Raw genomic sequence first — 14,563 nt, forward strand, 5'->3', positions numbered from 1 at the left:
TGAGGAGCTGATACCAAGGACTCAAGTAGAAAGGAAATGTTTTGAGAATGATGATGGCAAAAAATGTGCAAATGTGCTTGACACAATGGATGGATGGATGGATGGATGGATGGATGGATGGATGGATGGATGGATGGATGGTGATAAGAGCTGTATGAGCCCACAATGAAATGACTTTAAAAATAAATAAAATAATAGCTGCCTCATGCATATTTAGATATGACCTCAGTTTTTCCAGCTGTTGGCTGTCATAGACAAGGTTATGGATGCATTTCATGAAACTTTACTGGTTCATGGCTAGATGGTACTCCTCAGCCTCCCTAGTAGGTTGGAGCAGCCATGGGAATAATTCTCTTCGAACATCTACCTCCCAGTGCCTGAGAATGATTCTCCCTAGTCTGCCTGTATTGTCTTCTATATTTCTGGAGTCAGGAGTCCTAGACATTTCTCAGACCCTCTGATCTGGTAGGAGCTCTGGTGGCGTAGTGGCTATATTGTTGGACTGCTAACCCCACTGTCCACAGTTTGAAATCACCAGGGGCTCCGCCGGAGAGACAGAGAGACAGAGAGACGAGGCTTTCTACTCCATGAACAGTTACAGTGTCTGAAACTCAGAGCAACAGTCTTCCCTGTCCTACAGGGTCACTGTGAGTTGGCATCTGCTGGAAGACAGTGAGGTTGTTTGTTTGTTTTCTGGTATGGTGCAAGGAGACATAGTGGGGCTGCTGGACTGCTAGCCTCAATGTCAGTGGTTCAAGGTCACTAGCCACTCTGTGGGAGAAAGATGAGACTATGCTCCAGGAAAGATTTACAGCTTTGGAAACCCTCTGCTGAGGTACTGTGCTTGGGAATCAACTCAACAGCAGTGGATTTGGGTGGTTTTATGGCATGGTGTAATAGGTGAAGAAGCTCTCGTTCTTAATGATGGGAGGTTGGAGGGAGAGGTAAAACCTCAGCTATCTAACTTCTCACAGTTGGTAAAGGCAGTATGTATCAAATGACTTTATGTAAATGTCCCTTAATAAAGTTTGTGTTTATTTTTGAAGGCATACTCTTTAAGCATAAAACTTTAAAAGCATGGTGAATAATGTTGGAAGTTCAGATCCAATCTGGCTTTAGAAGAATAGGGGGGAAATCAGAAAATATAACTTTTAACATTATATTTGAAAGTATTTAAATTATGTATGTGTGTTTTATGCAAAGGTACTTACATGTATCTATCTGCTAAAAGGATCAGAGTCTTTCTACTGACATTAAAGTATGAACAAAGACATTATTTTTGGTGTTGTTGTTGTTCCTCAAAATTATCCTTTTCCCTACTTAATTATGATCTCTTCTAAGAGAAGCACTTGTAAAATAGGTTTACACCTCTTTAGTCACATTTTAAAATGACACCTGAATTAAAATTTGCCAGAATAAATTTTTAGAAGGCATATTTTATCTGAACTTCTCAATGAATGAAAATAAAGAGAATTTAAGCCATTTTATTACAAAGAACATTCTATTGAAGTCTTACCTAATTTATAATTTTCCTGATTTTTTTTAACTATGATCTGCTTTAAAACAGACTCCCAGACAAATCTTCGTCATCACTGTCTGACTTAGAGCAAGGCTGTTACGTGCCATTGAGTCTGTTCCAACCCTCTGCGACCCTGTGCACAACCGAGTGGAACATTCCCATCTTCCCACTTGTTCCTGTGCCTGAGCCCACTGCGGCAGTCACTACGTCACTCCATCTCATGGAGGAAGACTCAGAGAAATAAGAAATGTTCATATTGTTTGTTAGAACGCTTCTAGTCCTATATCCACTCCCCACAGCCCCTCCTGCCCCCCAGTATTTGTGGGTCAGTGCCCTGCAAAAACATGGTGGATACAGAATTACAATGCACTCATTAGGTCTAATTAGGATCAAATATTTACTATGCACCAGCAGCTGCATTAAGTGTACTTCCTGGCATAGAAATGGTTTGTAGCTACTGTGCTGGAGCAGCACCTACACATGCATGGCTGAGCTAACTGCTGTGGAGATGGGCTCCTGCCTTGTGGAATGTCTTTCCTCTCAGTAGAAGCTTTATATTTCTGGCTAGGTTGCCCACTAGCCTTCTAAGGGTGGTATATTATATCCATTTAAAAACTAAATATTATGGATACTAAAATGTAGTAGTTTGTTTTCTGATAAACATCCATTAATTGCCTCAAACGTGGTGCTGATTCTTTAGGATATATATTTCACTAAGACTAAGTGTGTCAAAAGTTACTAGCAGTTTGGAAAGATAAATATAAAAACAGACCGGCAGCTGGGTTTAAGTTGTCACTTCTTTCGATCTTTTCCACTCAGTAACTCTGAATTCTTTTGCTTCACATATCATTTCTTCTCACTGGCATGGTTTTGAGGGAGGATTTTCCTTTTTTGTTTTTTTTTAAAAAGGATGATGACGCTGAATATATTCTTTTAAAAGTGTTCCACACAGTGCATGTGTTGTCTATCAAAGGATTCTAAGCTAAGTAACAATTGTTACTCAAATCCATTTTCCAGTTGTTGTAAAACATATATTATCAGATTTGCTATTTTAACCACTTCTAATAAGTGTAAAATTCAGTGGCGTTGAACCTCTTCACAATGTTGTGCAACTGTCCCCACTATTGATTTACAGAATTCCTCCATCAGCTCAAACAGAAACTCTGTACTTATTAAGCAATTATTCCCCATTCCCCTCCTACCCAAGCCCATGGTAACCACTAATCTACGTTCTGTTCCTAGGCATTTGCTAACTCTAGATATCTCATGTAAGTGGGATCATACAAGAGTTGTTCTTTTATGCCAGCCTAAGTTCTTTTAATCAACGTGCCTATTATCTAGTAGTGCCAGTTGTAGATTTCTGTTTACAACGAAGTCATGCATTGTATTTTTTAAATAGTGCTTTGTTTTGTTTTCCTACTGAGATTCCTTGGATCTGGTTTCACAACTTTGGAACTATTAATATTTGCGGCTACATAATCCCTGAATGTGGGGACTGTCTTGTGTGCCAGAGGATGTTTAATGGCATCCCACTAGATGCCATCAAGTGGATTCTGACCCATAGTGACCGTATCATACAGTGTTGAACTTCTCCTTAGAGTTTTCAAGACTCCGTCTTTAAGAGAGCAAGCAGCTTCATTATTCCCAGAGGAGTAGCTGGTCGGTTTCACTGCCAACCTTGCTGTTAGCAGCCCGATGCTGACCCGTGGGTTTGCCCAGAGTGCTCTTCAGAGTCATTTCATCACAATAGAGATCCCTGCTCTAGATCATACATATTTCTAAAGTGTAACTTCTGTGAAAAGCTGATTTGGCTTCTTTATAGGTGGTAACTGTCATTAAAACCTTCTCCAAAGCAGATTAGACGTAGTATCCAAATTGTTCCTGTACCTACGTTATCCTGTGACGTTTGTTAGCCCTCTGAGGAATGGGGCTGGGAATTCAGAAGAAGGAGCCACAAAATAAAATTCATGTAGTCATTTTCCTCTATTTCCTTTCTCACCCTAGTCTCTTCCCTCTCAGATATTCCATCTTACAAGCATATGTGCACGTGTGCATGCATGCGCACACACACACACACAACTGTTGCTGTAGTTAAACCATTGTCTGAGGACCAGCAGGGCTGTCCTCAAACCATCCTCATCCCACTTGGCCGAAGGTGGACTTTACCAAAAGATTGGTTTCCGGCCCTTTCCTGCCTTGTTTGGCAAAGCATCACAAATGACCAGCAAACCTCTATTCATCTCATCTTTTGCCCTCAGCCTTATCTTCTCACGGTTTACCATTGGTCATCCTCATCTTTGGACATTGAGAGCTAGTTGACACATCCAGGCTGATCTAGATCTAGCCACCCGTGTCGTTCTCATGTAGATTTTGTTTCTTTTTCCTAGTCTCTACCTCAATTCTTAGGTGAAAGCCCAGGAATGCGTCCCATTTCCAATTTAGAGTCTACTGATTGTAACTATTCATATTACATAACAATCCCTCTTCTTATTAGCTTGAGCACATATTTAGAGCTTGTATCACGAATTATTCATGTGCTGTGGTTTTGTCTCCTCAAACAACTGTCTTAGGAACCCAGCTGTTTTCTCACAGCTCTGGAGGTCCAAGTGCACATCAGCGTCCACCATATTAATTTATTCCTGGTCGTTACCCTCGGGGCGTTCCCTGACTTCTAGCACATCCTCACCTGGCATCTCTCCTCTCCTCTCTTCTCCCCTCCCCTATGAGTGGGCCTCTGTGTCTATTCTTATCTTATCTTTTGTACCACAGAAGTGATTAGGTATAGCATCCACCCTGCAATTATATGGTTCCATTCACATGGACAAGACATATAGCCAAACACATATAGTTAGGGACACAATTCAATCCATGGCAAAAGCTACAAAATTCCTTCAGGCAGTAACCATGTGATATAATTTTTCACATGCCTTGAAGTGCCACTTATGTATTAGGAGTTCGATTTGCTAATTATTAATCTAATTTGAATTCCAACTCCCACAAAAAGTCAAAGAGGAGAGAGAAGATGATACCAGAAATAAAAATAAAAGAGATGAGAAAGTGCTACTATGTAGTTTTATAATTCAACCCTATGCTTCAAATCATAGGGTTTTGAAAGCCAAAGTAGATAAATAAAATAAAGGACCTTACATGTGCTCATCTCTCTCTCTCGTGAGTACTATTTAGGGCACTCAAAGGGGGCGTTTATTCCAAATAAGCAGTTCATTATTCCAAGTGGATGAAAGCGGTGCTTACATATTAGTTTGGAATAAGCACGTGTTCTTTCAATGTGGCACAGAATAGCCCTGTGCACGACTTGATCAATAAGCTGCAGTAGAGACCGAGGTGTGAGGAGAGACTCCACTGCAGTGATTGATCCCTGCCAACACTCTCTATTTTGCCACATGACTGGGACAATCAGACAAAATGTGCTGATCATGTTAGCTATTGTGTTATGACAAGTAATAGGATGTTGTTGAATTTTTGAGATTTCCACCCAAAAAATACTATTTAAGAGGCATGGATTGTGAATTTCAATGTGCTCCTTATACTTTCCAATGTAAATTAAGAAAATGTGAGTGGGGTTATAAGCAACTTTGAACCTACACTTAGAAAGTTATTCAATTAAAGCAGGGTTTGTTAACTGTTCATAGGTGGCACTGGCAAATGATACCTTATCCGCCTCTTCCTTTTCTACTTGGGGAAATGGATTCCTTAGAGATAAATAACTTGCTTCAAATCCCACGTCTAGATGGCAAGTGATTCTAGCCTTGGCTTGCCTGAAACTCCAATGTTCAGGCGCAGTCCCTGACGGCAGTGTCTCTCAACAACATATTGAGGAGATCCTGGGGCTAGTATGTACTTGTCTCCAGTTGAGTCCATAGGTGGCATAAATCATTGACACATCTGGCTGCTTACCTAAAGGTTGGAAGTTCAACTGTTTCCCTGATGAGTTCACTTAGCAACTAGGCCAATTGATGTTTGTGGACAGAAAATGAACCCTTAGCGTGCAGTTAGGATAGCAGGTGAGCATCAATCCCCAAAGAATAATCTCGAACCTTTTTGTTTATAGGCAGCTTAATGAGCAGGCCGTGATAGGCATGCATTTTCTTTTATGGTTGCAAGGGGGTAGAGAATTTAACTTTAAGAATTTGGTGTTTGTCCTGAGTTCCTGAAATCTACCCTCTGAAATCTTGGAATTTCCCCATTGATGGTGCCCCCTAGACCACACCTGCCCTAACAGGTTATTTGAATGAAGTGAATCTTGGGTGGGGACTGGCCAGACCAGAAACACCTACCACCTGATATCAGCTGGCCTCCTAAGAAAGGGCCTTGATTTCCTCAATTCCACCAATGGACGGAGATGCCAATAAAGGCTCAGGACAGGTAGTTCCAGGTAGTTCACCTGGTTGGTGAAAGACATCAATGTGTATTTAAGGATGGCTCATTTGGAATACATTTTCTCAAGCCCCTGATCGGATTGCATAACTAAATATGGGAGTCAAGGAAAATTTGACAATAATAAAAGGTTTTAAGTGGGCCAAAGACCAAAAAGTAATTCAAAATCAAATGCACGATGAATCCGGGGTATTTCCTCGGAGTGCTTGCCAGTGTTGCAAATTTCTGGGGCCGGAAGGGGTCATGGTGGAAAATGGTTTAAGAATTCCTGGAAGTCCACATGGGGAGCCCTCCCAAACCTCATTCTAGGAATCTCCTCCTTAGTATCCTTTTGGCTACAACAAAACCAAAATTGTAATTACAGCATGCTCCTGAGTTCTGTGAGTCTTTTAGCAAATTATTGAACTTGAGGGGGTATTGGAAGCTAGCAAGTCAGATGTAAGGGAACCTTCCTGGTGTCACCTGAATACATAGCTGGTCACTTAAAGGAGTGGTGACAGAACCTCAAATTGGTATCCAGAAGGTCAAAAGTGGGGCCTCAGGAGGCTCCTCAACCTTTCTGCTGGCATCTAAAGTCTCAGGTAGACTTGGCAGGGTGGCCTGTATCCTTTAACTTGTAAGACCTGAGGGAACTCTGGGTGTGTAGAGACAGGAGAAAAGTTACTGTCAGGGAGTTTAAAAGTAAAAGGGGACTTCACTAAGGTGACGTGATTCCAAAATGATTTGGTGTCAGAGAAGGGGGGCTTGATATTCCTGCAGGTTGCACTAAGGGCTAGGGTCTCTATTTCTGTATTTGGTTTGTTTAAATGAGCTACTGAAACGCTTCCATTATAGAGACCTGCAAACTGTCAGGAAAAATTTGTCTAATATTACAGAGCTTAAGATGTTTGTCATTGCAACTTGGCACCAAATATGGCCAATACTTGGGTGACCCATGTGACTGATAGTTGGTATCTGGTTGGCTCTAGTTTCAAATCCCACCAAGAGTTTATTTATTTATTTATTTTGTTTCTTAATACAAAATAAGAGCTCTATCCCCTTCTCCCTCAAGGCAGACTCTCAAAGGGATCTCAAGAAGGCAGGAAGCTCAAAGCAATTAAATCTTCCCCAACAGTCTCTGATGGTCCCTGAGCACGGGCATTTCCTGGCAGTTGTTCTGGGCAACAGCTTCAGGTTTGCCCGCCATGGCTCTGCAGCTGCCCCAATCCTCGGTGGCTCTTGTGAAGCCAACTTCCACGGGATGCTCCTGTGCCTCTCTCCTTGAAGAACATGTGTGTCCCCTGCAGCACCACCTCAGCGGTTCACTGCTAGCAGTGTGTCCACTTATCCCTGCTGGTGCTGCGGGATCAATCCCTAGGCTGGGTCAAAGAACCAAGAGAGCAGAGTCAATTGCATGTCAGCCTAGAACTGTGCCCTATGTTAGGGTCATCAATGGCTGTGAACTTTTGGAAGTAGACCTTGACACCTGAGACTCTTAAGGATGCATTCAGACTGATAGCTAAGAGGCTGACTATTTGCACCACCCAGGGACACAACTTTTATTGATCTTGTTCAAATTTCCTTAGAGGTGCTAAAGACGTAAGCCACAACTGTAGCAAACAGAGGGAGGAGTCCTGAGGGGTTATATGTTGGGCTGCTCACCGAAGGCTGAAACCACCAGCCACCCCAAGGGAGAAAGGTGAGACTGTCTACTCCCAGAGAGAGTTACAGTCTTGGAAACCCACAGGGACAGTTCTACCCTGTCCTACAAGGGCACTCAGAATTGACTTGATGGCAATGTGTTGGAGGTTTGTGTCTTTTGTTTGTTGGTTCACTGGTTGGTTGTTGATAGCAAACAGAGTCTTAAACAGCCCTTTGGCCCCTTTCTGCCATTCTATAAGGATGCGACGTCAGCAGACTTGGGGCTCTCACATTCTCCCAGGTGTTCTTCACTGAGGATATTGTGAGCGCAGCAGGAGATAGACAGTAGTGGCAGAAAGATGCTTCTTGGCGTGGTTGCGCACAGAAGCTCCTCAATAAACGAGGTTCCAGAAACAGGAGAGGTAAGTCCTATAGTTGCTGAAGGTAAAATTAAACCAGCTTAATTATAAATTGGCCTTAGCTATCATTTTTCAGTATATTAATTTGATTACCGAAAAAATAAATGATGACTGGGTTCACCTACCAAAATGCAATTGGACAACACCTGGTTCACAAATCAACATCAGATCTGCCTCAAAGTCATCCATGGGAAGACTCCGGAAGCAAGATTCATAATAAGCTCCCCCACCACTCTGAATTCCCTAAAACTTCCCCGGAACCCTTCCTGAGGTTGCTTTTTCTTTAACATGCAGGGAAATCTGTACAGGCCTTAGGAGTTTTAGGGTTCTACACCACACTTCAAATTTTTGAAGCAGGTGTAAATAGGGTTTCATGGAGACTAAACTCTGAAAATGTCTTCCAGAAAATATTACAGATATCAAAGTTCACGTGATCAAAAAGTGCTTCCCCGACTGAACCTACCTTACTGGTAAATGTGGATGCCCGAGGTTCCTTCCTGAGCTTTTCAGGTTGATTCATTCTCAGAAACTCCGCTGCAGGTACAGTGGGACCAAGTGCATCTGAGGCCAGTCCTAACTGAGCAGGACAATCCAATGCTGTGTGATTAAATATGGATGGCCTTGTTCCACACTGGAACTGAGAGAGGCCCCTCTACCTCAGAATAAGCCATCCCAGACTCACAAAATCAACCTTGTTAACAGCTCTTAGCGTGGCTTGGACAGAGTTAGGAGAAATCGTCCAGGAAGCAACAAAGTCACTTCTTCTATCACTGCAGCCCTGGAGCAGTGCATGCTGGGCCATAGAAGGGGAGACAGCCTTGACCACCACTGTATCATCAGGTCTTGAAAATCCAGCTTGCCCCTGAGAGAAGACTGGACTTCCTTCTCTCAGATGGGGTTCTTTCTGAGAAAGGCCAGTTTCCCCTGGCACACTGCCCAGGAAGTAGTCCTTTTTATCAAATCACTGACAGCCTTTTAAGGCTGGCATTTAAACACTTCTGACTAAACTCAAAGGCCCACACTATAATAAAGCTGCTCCCCTTGTTTATAATGTAAGACCTTCAAGCCAGAATTATTTTCAATGACCAGCTGGTTGATGGGCAACAGAAAGTCTCCTCACAAAGTTGAATTTTCTTACCTGCTTGAACCTCGCGCAAGCACATGTCACTGTTGTTGTTGTAAGGGACCAGCAAGTTGGTTCCAATTCATCTCGACCCTTTTTACAGCAGGGCGGCGCATCTCCTGTCTTTCAGCGTCCGCACATTGTTCACATCATTTAGCCCCTTGTTACAGCCTCTGTGTCAATCCATCTCATCAAGGGACTTCCTCTCTTCTACTACCCCTCTCCTTTACCAAACGTAATGTCCTTGGGACATTAAGAGACCAGGGACTGGTCTCTCCTGACAATATGTCCAAAGTATGTAAATGAAGTCTTGTAATCCTAGCTTTTAAGGAGCATGTTGGCTGTACTTCTTCCGAGACAGATTTGTTTGCTCTATTGTCACTCCGTGGTACTTTCAATAGTCTTTGCCAGCACCACCATTTAAATACATCGGGTCTTCTGTGATCTCCCTATTCAATGTCCAACTTTCACACGCAGATGAGACAATGAAAATACCATGGACTGGAGCATGCTCTTCTTACTCCCCAAAGTCAACTCGGTGCTTCTCAGAACTTTAGAGGTCTTGTGCAGATCCCTTTCGTGCAATGCATCATTTGATGCTTGACTGCTGCTTCCATGAACACGGATTGTGGATACATTCAAGACAAAATCCTTGACTACTTCAATCTTTTCTCCATATATTATGATGTTACCTATGCATCCACTTGTGGGATTTGGTCTTCCTTACATTGAGTTGCAATCCATAATGAAGGCTGCAGTTCGTCAGTCTTCATTTCACTGGGGACCCCTAACCTCCAGCAATCCCACTATGAATTCCCTGGGTGGCCAGTGTCCCTTCTGATGACTCAAAAACAACTCCAAAAAATACACCTCATGTTACTGGCAGGGGAGCACTTTTTAGACACACACACTGTGTCACTAGTGAATCATCTTTTTATACTGTTTCAAAGCACATACTTGCAGAGCAAACACTCTCTCTTGTAAATCTTACCTAAAAGCAACCCTGATGAAAACCCGCCGACTTACTGTTCTCCCTCCAACTGCTGTCGGTTTGTTATTGCTTCTATGATTTCTTCCCCTGGTGCCTTCTCTGCAGTTCTCAGAATAGAAAGAAACCGTTGAGGTTTTGCTGACGAGTGGAGAGAACTTAAGCATGACTAGGAAGATGTGTTTGTGACAGCTGTGTCAGGCCCACCTTCCAGGGGGGCAGACAGCAGCAGAGGTCATGGGCAGGAGATAATAGCTATAGAGATCAATGCAGCCGGCTTTCATCACATGCTGGCTTCAGACAGCCTGATTTGAGACCTTCAAGTTGAGTGGGAGGAACACGGTGAACATTTCAAAGTAAAGCATACCAGCTAAATAAAGCCCAAAAGGGAAATGCTTCTCATCAATCTGCAATGTTGTTTCAATAACAATAATAAACATAAACTAAAGTTTAAATTCTTTCAAAATAGCTAACAATAGCACTAATCATGGCTATTAAATGTAGCGTGATGCCAAGGTAGTGGTGAAAGAATGCTTGTGGTTCATGAAGGAGACTCCGATTGAATGTGCTTCAACAGTTCAATTCTCATCGAATGCATCCCAAGCATACATCCATGTGTTTGTCAGTGGAGGTTTCTATGTTAGGGTGCTAACCAAGTTTTAGTGGATGTCCCAGATTAAGACAAAGAAGAAATGTCTGATGATCTACTTGGGAAAATATCAGCTAGTGAAAACCTTGTGGATCATAATAGATCTGCACTCCATTTTACATGGAGTCTCCATCAATTAGGAGGACCAACTAGACAGCTGCTAAGAACGACGTGTGCCTTAAGTGCATTTGCCAAAATGCTGCCATTATCCAAACAGTTTGATGCCACTTTGTATACAGAAATCATGAAGAGGGTCTGGTTTAAGGTCGGCTCAACCTAGTTCCCTGATCCTCCTCATCTATCTGAGCTTAAACTGGAATAAATGACCACAACATTTAAGATAGTCGCTAACCTCTTCTAATTTCAGGGACATTTGTGGATGATCTAACTTGTGTTTTTACTGGCCAGGATCAGAGTAGAGTGACCTCTGGATACAGATACTTTTGGTAACCCACTGACAGCACGCACTTGAGCCTCTACTTGGCTTCTCTTCCTCCTCCATACTTGACTTCTTCAATAATTCCCCAGCTGAAATGCAGAAAAGCTCACTCCCTCTCAATCTCCACCCCACCATTTACCTCAAGACAAACCACTTACATTATACAAGAGCAATGCCTGTACTCTCTGTCCCGAGGTAGGCTAGACTAGGGTACACATGCCCTTTTATTTCTTTACCATTTCCTAGTCCAAGTTGCTTAAAAAAATCATTTCAACTAGGCCAGAGAACTCTCTAAGTAATTGGAGCCCATCTCTCTCTTCTGAGCCACCAAGACAAAGGAATATTCAGCATTCGTGAGCACTTCTTCCCCAAAGGGCACTGCCTGACTTTGAGGAGAACATCGTGTTTCATAATGTCAGGGAGGCTTAGTGATGTCACTGGACCACACATTGGTTCAAGCTCATGGAGACCCCACGTGTGTTGATTAGAAATACTGTATTCGTTTTCAGTGCTCTGGTATTTGGGAAGCATATTTCCTTTGGGTGGTACCACCAACATCCTGATCTCTGATATATAATGACTGTTTCTCCATTTGATTCCTTAGGTCATTAGATATTTTGGTCTCAGAATGATCTATGCTGCCAATCTTTCAAACATTTTGGAATGTGTAAAAATTTCTCATTCTTGGACTCTGACAATTCAAGGACTAACTCAATGTGATAAACTTCTTAACATCATCATCATTTGTTTGCATTGCTTACAAGGTAGCATCACTGTATTGCTTAGTTGGAGCTAAAAATAAAAAAGATAGTCCCAACAATGATACTTCACAAATACTCCTCTATGAAAACCAATCAAATCTACAGACTTTCTTTAATAATGCATAGTCAAATGATTATTTCTTTCCTGATAGCTACTCTAGAGTATTTCCCTGTTTGAGTGAAACAGAAAATGAGATCCAAAACCCACCCAGTATTTTTTGAGGCCCCCTGAAAAAAGCAGCATGGAGCCAATAGGGCTCCAAGTTCCACACAGATGCAATAACGCATGCAATGGGGTCTATTTTGCTGGAAACACCCATCTTCACTAAATGCTGGTGTAACTGTATAACAACAATCACATCCACTGTGTGGACTTCTGGAAAACAAAGGTGGAGAACAAAACGACTAAGAAATAAAAATAAAACAGGAGGAGGATGTGAAAGAAGGTAGAGAACAAGAAAAATAAAACCAGAACATGTAAAGAATCATAAAATCAACTTGTCTCAACATCTATCTCCTACCTGGACCCTCTCTCACAAGGAGTAACTTTGTGACAGTTGAAAACTGGAATTCAAAGGAATTTAATAGATTATGAAGCTACAAATGTGAGTTATACACACTATGAAGTACATGTATTAGAGCGGATGAAAGAAATAAGTCTTTGCATATCACACTTGCATAGTTGCATGTCTTCATTCTCAAGAATGAAGGACAATAGGGAATACAGTGAACTACAGCCGGGGTGAGTTTGCTTGGTACTGAGGAATTCTTTGTCCTCTGTTTTGGTAATCTTACATAACAATCAGGGGACCATCAATCATGCAAAACCAAGCACACAATCAAGCATCAAGTGGGCATGCCAGAGGCAATGAATTTGAAACACTCAAGGTTTTCACATAGCCCCCAAATTCAATTAGGTCAAATGATTTAGCAATTGCACATTTCCTATAAGTAGCACCTTCCACAACTACCCTGCTTCTCCAATTGGTGGTGTGAGTTGTTTTCAAACGGCTCTCACTCATGGTGACAGGAGCATGCTGAAGGCTAGCTAGCCAGCTGCCCTACAGATTGCCATGGTTCCCTGTCCTGCAGCATCTCGATGATGACTGGTTTGCTTGAGGCCATTGTTGTAGTCATTGAGCCACTTCATCTAACTGAGAATGTCCCTCCTCTTTATTATCAGCCATGGTGGTCTTGTCTAGTGACATGTATTTAAAGTCTTGCCATCCTCACTTCTCATGAGCATTCTGGTGGCATTTCTTCCAACATTGATTAGTTCGCTCTGGGAATCCACAGCATAGTCAATAGTCAACACCACCGTTCAAATGCATCAATTTTTCTCTTTCTTTTTCATTGACCAGCAGTTAGAAAGACCACAGCGCAGGCCAGCGGCAGCTTAGTCATCAAAATGACCTCTTTACGTGTTTATAAAAAGTGCTAAGTGGAATAGATGGAAAAAATAGGGTAACATAAAAAGGATGTTCTATACACTAAAAATAACACTATAGACATCAGACAGTGTAAGATATGACAAAATAATAATAGTTTATAAGTCATCAAGGGTTTATGAGGGAGGGGAAGCAGGGAAGGAGGGGAAAAATGAGGAGCTGATACTAAGGGCTCAAGTAGAAAGCAAATGTTTTGGGAACGATGATGGCAACAAATGTACAAATGTGCTTGACATACAATGGATGGATGTATGGATTGTGATAAGAGCTGCACGAGGCCCCAATAAAATGATTTTAAAAAACAGAAAGAAAATGTTTTGGAAATGATGTCAACAAATGTACAAATATGCTCGATAGAATTGATGTATGGAATGTTATACGAGCTGTAAGAGCCCCTAATAATAATGATGAAAAAAAGAAAAAGAAAGAAAAAAGAACATTGTTTCTGTTACTTCATTCAATTATTAAAATGTGGATAATGAAGTTAGTGGACCGGATGTGGAGTACATACAAAATAAATTCAATGATCACATCAGGAAAAAAAACTTAACACTATGAAACTTCACATTTAGCCATTTTCTGATCTTGAGACCTAAAGTCCAGATCTCGGTTGTTTTCTTAGGTGAGTGTAAGTGAGATGCCCCATCAGGAAACTGGAGCTCAAACTGGCTGTACCCCAGAGTGGCAGGTCGCCATGCTGGATGTAGGACATTCATGTCAGGGTGGTGCTGACTCACACAGAAGGCTGCACAGGTGTGACATAAAATGAAAGTGTCCATGTATCTATCTATGAGCCTTATAAATACATACTTGCTCCCAGCTGTGTAATGCCATGTCAAAGACCATCGGCCAAGACTTAGGAAAAATGCAGAATCTACTTATTGTCAGACTGAATTATTTTATCATACATTTCTTTTCCCTGACTTCCTTATATTTTCTTTCCTCTTTACTATAGCAAATTGACATGCTTCATTCTTTTTTTAAAACCTCGTCCTGTTAAAATGTTTGTTCACAGTTCTCTGGTTTTGTTTGTAATAGCTTTTGAATGCTTGCTATGTCAAAGGCACGGTGGTGTGAGTTTAGGTGGATTATCTCATTCAGTCCTTGCCATCAATAGTTCTGGAAAGGTAGGCTCCATGTGAACACAAACATTTCTCAGTTCTGGACCATTCTGTCTCCCTAGTGCCTGACACAAAGCAGGC

General features: G+C 41.8%; 1 long non-coding RNA gene across 2 annotated transcripts in view; it reads left to right on the forward strand.

The window, feature by feature from the left end:
- Positions 1-14,563, forward strand: part of LOC123521325 — a 92,008-nt gene that overhangs the window by 24,000 nt on the left and 53,445 nt on the right. The window lies entirely within an intron of this gene.

The sequence above is a fragment of the Echinops telfairi genome, unplaced genomic scaffold, assembly GCF_000313985.2.
Source record: "Echinops telfairi isolate 266 unplaced genomic scaffold, ASM31398v2 ScPeMD7_9;HRSCAF=40, whole genome shotgun sequence".
NCBI classification, from domain to species: Eukaryota; Metazoa; Chordata; class Mammalia; order Afrosoricida; family Tenrecidae; genus Echinops; species Echinops telfairi.